At 39.9% G+C, this 9,677-nt stretch overlaps 1 long non-coding RNA gene across 1 annotated transcript; it reads right to left on the bottom strand.

Moving 5' to 3' along the window:
• Positions 1-6,671: 6,671 nt before the first annotated feature.
• On the bottom strand, positions 6,672-8,364 carry LOC122128877. The gene is made up of 2 exons (XR_006151673.1): positions 7,638-8,364; positions 6,672-7,001 (listed from the first exon to the last, which is right to left on the bottom strand). It is a non-coding gene; the product is annotated as an uncharacterized LOC122128877 (long non-coding RNA).
• Positions 8,365-9,677: the final 1,313 nt, after the last annotated feature.

The raw sequence follows: 9,677 nt of genomic DNA, 5'->3' as shown, positions 1-9,677 counted from the left end.
TGCACACTAGAAACATGGCCATTTAGAACTCATTGTAACTGAACGTGTGACCTCATAATGCACACTAGAACATGGCCGTTTAGAACTCCTCACTGTAACGTGTTCTTTTGTGATGTCATAAACTCCATGACCTACTGGAGCGTGTTCCCCTGGTATTGCACACATTCAAATGGAAGCTTTCTGTCCTTGCTTCACCACAGCGGATTTCACAGACACCACTATCTGCCGTTTACTAAAGCTCAACTGTAAAACATCCACTATCTGCCATTTACTAAAGCTCAACTGTAAAACATCCACTACCTGCCGTTTACTAAAGCTCAACTGTAAAACATCCACTATCTGCCGTTTACTAAAGCTCAACTGTAAAACATCCACTACCTGCCGTCTACTAAAGCGCACCTGTAAAACATGCTATGCAGGAAAGGGATGTCTGCTAAGGTGCGATGGGGCATATACCTTTATTCTATTAGCATTAGCATTAGGTGGTGGCTTGTAGTAGAGGTGTACCCAGACGATCAATACACATGGCACACACACACACACACAGACACACACACACACACACACACACACACACACACGCACACAGGAGAACAATCTTGCAATGCAGTAGTATAAGTATACAACTAAATAGTAATATTTGAGTTTCTATCTCAACTGTAAAACATGCTGTGCCCAGTTTGTGCTATACTGTGTAACAAGTGAGGATAGAACAGTCCCAGTGTTTACACAAATACTGTATGCCTTTGTTTCTTGTTTGTTTGTTTGTTTGTTTCTCGTTATATTTGTGTGTTTGTTTCTCGTTATATTTGTGTGTTTGTTTGTGTTCTCCTTTATTTCTCTCTCTCTTTCATTCTTTCTTCCTTTCCTTGTTGAACAGTCGTTCTCACCACGTGCCTCTCTTTTTATTCAGCAAGGCGTTTCTTACCTTTTAAAACGTATTATTAGTAGTTTATTATAGGTTGTTTTTAACTATGTTCTTAACTATGTTATTAACTATGTTTTTAGCTAGGTTTTTAACTATGTTTTTTAACTATGTTTTTAACTATGTTTTTTAGCTATGTTTTTAAACTATGTTATTAAACTATGTTTTTAACTATGTTCTTAACCATGTTTTTAACTATGTTTTTAACTATGTTTTTAACTAGGTTTGTAAATTATGTTTTTAAACTATGTTTTTAAAACTTTTTTTTTTTTTAACTATGTTCTTAACTATGTTTGAAACTTAACGATGTTCTTAATTATGCTTTTAACTATGTTTTATTATAGGCTGCTTTAACTATGTTTTAACTGTAGCACTCTGAGATTCAGACGAATATAGAGTGCACTATATATTAAATGAATTATTATTAATATTTATTATTAAGTCAGCTACCCTCTGCACGATTAGAACTGCAGGGGTCATAGGTCACCTTATGGCCACACAGTGGAGATGTTTACTGCTTGTTTGTTTGTTTGTTTCTCATTATATTTGTTTGTTTGTCTCCTCCTTTCTTTTTCTCTCTCTTTCATTCATTCTTTCTTTCTTTATGAGACATGTTGTTCTCACCATGTGCCTCTCTAAGTAAGCTACCCTCTGCACGATTAGAACTGCAGGGGTCATAACCTTATGGCAACACAGTGGAGATGTTTTCTGCCCCCACCCCCCCCACACACACACACACACACATCCCCCCACCCCCCACCCCCCGGTCTACTGTAAGAACACTGTCCAGAGTGTGAGCCCCAGTGTCCTGTTACAACCACCGAGCTTTTGCTTCCTAGAAAGTACCCTTGTGAAATCTTCACGCTAACACTACACTTTTCTGGCCTGTACTGTGTACTACCAGCACTCATGTGCCAGTTAGAACATATTTGGAAAGAGAGGAGGGGGTTATGTGTGAGTGTGTGTGTGTGTGTGTGTTTGGGGTCGGAGGGGGTTATATGTGAGTGTGTGTGTGTGTGTGTGTGTTTGGGGTCGGAGGGGGTTATATGTGAGTGTGAGTGTGTGTGTGTGTGTGTTTGGGGTCGGAGGGGGTTATACTGTATGTGAGTGTGTGTGTGTGTGTGTGTGTTTGGGGTCGGAGGGGGTTATGTGTGAGTGTGTGTGTGTGTGTGTTTGGGGTCGGAGGGGGTTATGTGTGAGTGTGTGTGTGTTTGGGGTTGGAGGGGGTTATATGTGAGTGTGAGTGTGTTTATGCTTATCTGTGTGTTTGGGGTCGGAGGGGGTTATATGTGAGGGTGTGTGTGTGTGTGTGTGTGTGTGTGTGTTTGGGGTCGGAGGGGGTTATATGTGAGTGTGTGTGTGTGTGTGTGTGTGTTTGGGGTTGGAGGGGGTTATATGTGAGTGTGTGTGTGTGTGTGAGTGTAAGTGTGCTTATGCGTATCTGTGTGTTTGGGGTCGTTAAGGTGTCAGTATCTCCCTGAGGATCGGAGAGGTTATTTGTGTAACTGTTTCTGGAATTCCTGCACATTCACAGATTTTCCCCAGAGCACACACACCCAGTGTGTTGAGAAAGTGAGAGATGATTTATGTGTGTGTGTGTGTGTGTGTAAGAGTGTCACTGTGAACAGTGTTTGTTGAGAGTGTGTTTTCATGTGCTGGTATGAAATGAGGAATATTTTAATTTTTATGCTCTGACTCAGGGCTATTGTGACAGAGGGTGTGTGTGTGTGTGTGTGTGTGTGTGTGTGTGTGTGTGTGTGTGTGTGTGTGTGTGTGTGTGAACCTTCAATATCTTCTCAAAGCAAAACACAGTGGGTGACCTTCCTACTGATTCCCTTTTCAGCTTAATTTATCAGTCCGCAAAAACACACACACACACACACATACACACACACACACACACAAACACACAAACAGCACACAGTCACTATGTCAGTGTAGACACAGCTCGGAAATGGCCACAATAATTTATACGGCACATTTCATACCAGGAGGTAAGACAATGTGCTTCACAGAATGAAATATACAAAAGCTATATAATGTAAGTGCAAACATATTCCAAAGCACACACACACACATGTACAGCAGACCCACTACAGACCACTGAGAGCAGATACATATTACAGAGAATAATGGGCGAGATTAAAAAGGTATGTCTTAAGATCTCGCTGAAAGGTTTCCACAGTTTCAGCCATCCTTAGGTTCTCTGCCAGAGTCATCCAAAGGCTGGGAGCACAGAAACTAAAAGCTGCCTCTCCATGTCTCTTTGTCCTGGCCTTGTCTTAAAGCTGCCTCTCCATGTCTCTTTGTCCTGGCCTTTGGAACTGTTAAGAGTTCAGTACCAGACCTCGGGGATCTACTGGATGTGTACCTTGAGAGCATGTGTGTGTGTGTTTGTGTGTGTGTGTGTGTGTGTGTGTACCTTGAGAGCATGCGTGTGTGTGTTTGTGTGTGTGTGTGTGTGTGTGTACCTTGAGAGCATGCGTGTGTGTCTTTGTGTGTGTGTGTTGAGAGCATGCGTGTGTGCTTGTGTGTGTGTACCTTGAGAGCATGTGTGTGTGTGTTTGTGTGTGTGTGGGTGTGTGTGTACCTTGAGAGCGTGCCTGACGTATTCAGGTGCATGACTACGGAGTGACTCATCTGCAGGGCGGGAGAAAAGCGAAAGCATAAGAGCTCAGCTGATCCGTGCAGATAACTGTCAGCTGTTAATGGTGCTGTGGTTGACATGGTCATAAAAACACATGAGTCTGCTCGATAATGACGACATAAAAACACAGTCAGAGGTAAAAGTCCTCGTAACGCCCATGGAGGGAATACCTTATCGGATACCTTATCAAGCCAAGATCCCTGTTGTCTATAGGAAATGTCTTCATTACTTTTAGTTTCTTTTCATCAGCAGTGCCTTGATGGGGTATCCACAGTGCTGGAGCAGGTTTACTCTACACACAGATCATGTGACTCCTGGACGGAAGGGTCAATCCTTTGATGCAGAGATGAGACACACAATGTTTTTACCAAGCCTCATGTACCAGATATAAAAGAGCACCTTTGTAGCGTTTGCACAGACAGACAGACACACAGACAGACAGACAGACAGACACAGGACTGAATGTTTTGTTCAAGCTCAAATATTCAACATCATCCTTGTTTATTCAGGGAGAATTGACTGAGCACAGGGCTCTTTTGCAGCAATGCCTTGATTGAGGCTACATAGTACAGAAGAACAATAAATAAACAAACCATAACAAAACAAAACAGACAAAATAAATAAACAAAACACATTAAACAACTCAGAAATTAAGTATAAAAAAAATAAAATAAAATAACATAAAGAAAAAAAAAATTAAATCAGAGAATCATTTAAAACAACAGCATTGAGGCACATCCTTAGCATCTAAAAGGCTCTTAAAGGGGCCATATTATGAAAATTCCACTTTTTTAGTGCTTCTCCACGTTAATTTGGGTATCTGGCATGTCTACCAACCCAAAACCGCTGGAAAAAAACCATTGGCGATCTTTGTTATGGTTCCTCTTGGTCAGAAACGTCATGATTTAGTCTACGAATGAGATTCCCGTGTCTCCCCCCCCCCCCCCCCCCCCACACACACACATCGTTACATATAAAACATTTGCCAGAGGGCATGAAAGCCGTTATTGCAAAGCTCAGATATACTCTGAATAGCTAGCTAGCAGCATGCAGCAAACGAAGCAGCAAACAAAGTTCTCAAGATGCGCTGTGGTCGGCTGCACAGATCCTCACAGATCTATACATCATGTTCCAGCCTCAGAAGAGACAAGAGCGAAATGGATTGATTTCATTTTTGAAGGCAATGTCCCGGAAAGAATTGGCAAAATTCTGTTTGTGTGCGCAAACCATTTTGAATTGGACTGTTTTGCCAACCTGGGTGAATATAATGCTGGACTCGCAACAAGATTGACCTTGCAAGCGGGTTCAGTACCATCTATCCGTCGCATTTCAGACGAGCAAATGTAAGTATTTTTTTAAAATAATTCTGGTACGTGCATTGACCATTTAGTGTGGGTGGTTAGGGACGTTAGGAATGTTGATGGGGGATGTTAGCATTGTTGCGTTTTGGGGAACTAGTATGTGTAATTTTCGCGAACAATAACCTTTAGTTAAAAAATAACTTTTTTAACATTAGCGTGTAAGACCTTGCCTCGGAGCCAGCTGGTGTATATAGCTGTAGCAGTTAAAAGTTCGCTAGAAATGTGGCCAATGTGTTGAATTTTTCTGTTGGCAATGTGATGCATTAGGCTAGTCATGTCTGCCTTGTACAGCAGTTCGTTTGGATGTAATAGGTGTGATAATTTACGTTTGCATGGGTATATAGTGCCTACCGCAAAGAGCAAGAACATTTCTGTGAACTATTTGTTAGGACTTCGAGATGTTAACACTAAAATAACCTGGCAGTGAAATTATAGGCTTTGTGTAAAACTTAGCGACATTAGCATCTTGTAGTGTGTAGGAGCCAGCTGATGTATATCAATCGCTAAAGATATGGCCAACGAATTTTTGTGTGAACAGTTAGGCTAGCCTATTTTAATCTAGGCTTACTTATACAGTAGATAGTTCGTTTGGATGTCTATGGAGAGGAATTTGTGTCGAAGTATATAATGTCTTTATGAAAAATAGTTCTCATCCAAAAAACATTCCTTTGTGAAAATGCTTGTGTTGGGGTGGAGGTGTTAATAGTCTGCCTGCAAATATGATTCAAGGCAATTAGCCCTCCTGTTGACACCTTCGACACAACAATGATGGGGTCATACATGTTAAATGGGCACTTTTTTTGTTCATGAACGACGTGTTTAGCAGCTAAGAGACTCACCTGCATTTACCAAAACATGCTGCTTACTGTTCATATCACTTGTATCTTATACCATACTGTATATATTCTATTTATACATTTTTATATTACCACTTTGCACATACTCTGCACTCTTCTGATTTTGCACTTCTGGTTAGATGCTAACTGCATTTCGTTGCCTCAGTACAATTTATATGTATAAATACATATATATAAACAAACCTAATAACCAATGCCATAATCATTTTGAATCTATAGTTATGTTTTCCCCCTTTTTTTTACAGGGACACCAGCCTTCAGCAGATTAGAGAAGGTGTTGACCAACAAGAGGGTTCTGAAAGATGTGGGGAAGCTGAGCCCTCACTACCAGACCTCGTCGTTGGAGTCTTTCCACAGCGTCATTCTGCGTTTTGCGCCCAAAAACGTCTTTCCTTTTCTTGGAATGTTATGCAGGTAACAGTACGATCATTTTTTCAAAGAAATGTATACCTATTATGTATTATACAAACTATTATACACGCATACACACATGCTCTTATAAGTATTATTTTCTCCCCAAAGACTCTACCTGGCAGTCCTGCATTTCAATGAAAATGCTGGGCGTCCCCAAGCAACAAGTTCAGCTGGTGAGCCGCTATTTAAAGTGAACCTCCCAAAATACAAGAAGGGCGTGCACTGCAAAGCCGGTGAAAGCAGAGCCAACCTTCCGTGAGTCACAGGCTTTATTTGAAATTCCACCAAGTCAAACAATGTACAAACAGTATGTGAAACTTAAATAACATATACATTAACTGCTGTCTTTAAATGGTCTTCATAATAAATAGAATAATATAATTGCAAAATAATTATAAAAATAAAATAATAAATACAATATAAACAATAAATAAAAACAATGTAAAAGTTTTTTTTTTTTTTTTTTGTATTACAGAGTACGTGGATAACCTGTTGGACCTCATCTTTCACAAGGTTTTTCAGGACCCGGCCCCATATGTGAATGAGGTGCTGAAGATCCCAATACCCGCGGATCTCTCTGCCCAGTTTGAGAAACCTGACAAGCGGGAAGTTGTAGCCAGCTATGTGTCAAGGTTCAATCGAGGGCAGGTCTGAACCCCGTATACCTTCCTTGAGCATCAGGGAACACTCTTCGTATCTGGAGCACAACTCAGGACGGCAGGACGACCCTGATTCTCCGGCCCAGATAGCCCCAACACCAGCCAACAAAGCTTCTGTACGCCAAATACCTGTAACGTCTAAGCAAAGTTTACATTGTATAAGAGAATAAAAGGTGATACACATATATAAAGTATTCCTTTGTTTACAGTATGGCTACAGATGGCACAAAGTGTAATTTTGTAATCAGTTTTTATTATACTTTTTTTTGTATTTATTACATATGTACCAGCTATTACATTTAATAACTATGTTTAAAAAGCACTGTGGCATTCTTTCTGACAATAAAAGTGTATAGAAACAGTTTTGTGTGCCTTTAGTGCTTGATAAGTAACATGTCAACATTTGACGCGTGTAAAATGAGCAGTTAGCAAAGTAATACAGAGGGAAGGGTCATTTATTGTATTTTTTTCCTCAGTCATATTTGTATTGCAGAAATTACTAACTCATGCATAAAAAAAAAAAAAACGTACTGCTCTATTCCTCTTAGACGTAAAGGCCCATAATCTGCCCTATAAACATTCGATGCATTCTGTAGTGAGTACACGTTCAAACACACAGGTTCAAGGCCTGGGTGATCGACCATACATGTAGTTGGGTTCTGAAGCTGCAGTAGTCTTCTTGTAACCTTGAATATTGAAAGTGTAAGTGACATGGAATATAAAACAGATGATGACTTCATATTTACAGTGCCATTCAAAATGAATTCACACTACCTGTGGTATCTCCCTGCAGCATACATGCTCAGGCTCCGTAGGCATTTGATCACACTTGCCACAAATACACCTGTATAAACAGAGTTTTAAAAAGTGACAACTTTGCAGGTAAAGTTTATTTGAAAGTTGTGTTCATATTACAGACATAAGTCATCAAATAAGTCATAAGTCATCAAATACAACGATTTAATAAGTAAACAAGGTTTAAACGCTAATTAATGGAGGTAAAAACGTTACCCCCACCCCTGCTTGGTCAATTACTGTTGTAAGATAACACTAGTTTACAGATGGAAATTTACTCATGTAGCATTTATATCTTTATGGCGTTCCCGTTACTTGCATTTACACAAACACTTTCACAAACAGTAACTTACATAAACACACTGTATTTGCTACATACTCATACATGCACAAATTATTCACGTATCTCGAATCTCTAGCACCACTATGCTCTCAAAACCGCTAACAAGACTGTGAGACCTTAGCCAATGTACAAACAAAAAAAAATGTAGAAGTGACAAAGGTAACTTACCATTCAGAAACGTCCTGTTGAGCCCTAACTTCTCGAATTTGTTCGGGAGCCTTTTCTTGTTCAGGGTCTGACTCTGGTTCAAAACGATATGGTTGCACGACGCTATCTTCATCTGCAGTAGCCATATTTCTACAAAGGTAATGGCTAGCTGGGCAGGCAGCAGCTAGGCGAGCGCATCTCGTGGAGGAGGGGGGAGGGGGGAGGGGGGAGCTGGCTCATTAGCATTTAAAGGAACAGGCACTCAAAACAGGTCAATCTGTGGGGAGGTGTTTTTGACAGGGTAAAAAGGGTGCTGTTTGAAATGATTCTTGTGGTATTTTGACCAAAATATGTTACAAACATTTCATTGAGACCCCAAGGAACCATATCAACTTGTGGAAAAATGGGCATACGATGGCTCCTTTAAATTGGTTGACAGACAAATGATTAATTTCAACTCCACTTGAACAGTGTTCCATTTATGGGAAGCAAATAACTTAAAAGCTATTTTACCTATATTAGTTTTTGTAAGGGGGATTTCAAGGGAGATGAGGCTCTGTGACTGTGTGTTATGACAGATGGATTTTAATTTTAAAATTGACATGAGATAATTAGGCAGTTTTCCCATTAAGGCTTTATAAACAAATAAAATACAGGGTTTTCCCCTCCTGTCTGCTAAAGGGGACCAACCAACATTCTTGTATAAGTTACAGTGGTAACTTCACAATAGATAATTCACAATAGGTAATTCACACAGACCTCTCTACTCACAAGACTTTGGCATTACCACAGAAAGACACGTCTGTATGTGACAGTTCTATAGGTAAAAAATGTGTAATCTTTTGAGACAATGATCCTGTGAAATGTGTAATCACTGACCTCTGTTGGAAAGTATGGTGTGATGGATTAATTTGTCGATTGATTAATTAATAGAAATAGAATATAAAATAAAAAAGCCTTTATTTTCCTTTATTGTCATAGTATGGGCTCTATGCACGCCAGTAGAACGTTGACGACAATGCCAAATAATACGGCTCACTTACTTCCGGCGCTCACGCTACTTTGAAAGAATAGCACTGTTTCATACGCGATGCCTGACGGAGCTGTCAAAACTCACAATTAATGACGTTCATTATGTAAATCTTCATCAAAGGCACCCAGTAGCAAACTGGAGAAGGGTTTTAAAATGTACGCCTCCTCCTACATCCACGAATACGAAGATGAGACTGTCATTCTTGTATTTTTGTATCGTCACGGTTAACTAGCTAGTTGTAGGCTAATGTGTGTAATCTAAACATTGCTCTACCACAGCGATAGTATCGTTAGCAGGGTTTGGAGGATTACTTTAAAAATGTATTCCGATACAATTACTGATTACCTGGATTACCTCAATGGCAAATTTGCAAATGAAGACAACAGAAAAGAGACATCAATAAAATGGCTTTCACTTAAGCGTAATCTGTAAATCAACAGCACAATGTAACCTTAGAAAAGAAAATGAGGAAACCAAGTTTTAACAATTAAACCTG

The sequence above is a fragment of the Clupea harengus genome, chromosome 3 (assembly GCF_900700415.2).
Source record: "Clupea harengus chromosome 3, Ch_v2.0.2, whole genome shotgun sequence".
NCBI lineage: Eukaryota > Metazoa > Chordata > Actinopteri > Clupeiformes > Clupeidae > Clupea > Clupea harengus.
This window is presented reverse-complemented; position numbering and strand designations above follow the sequence as displayed.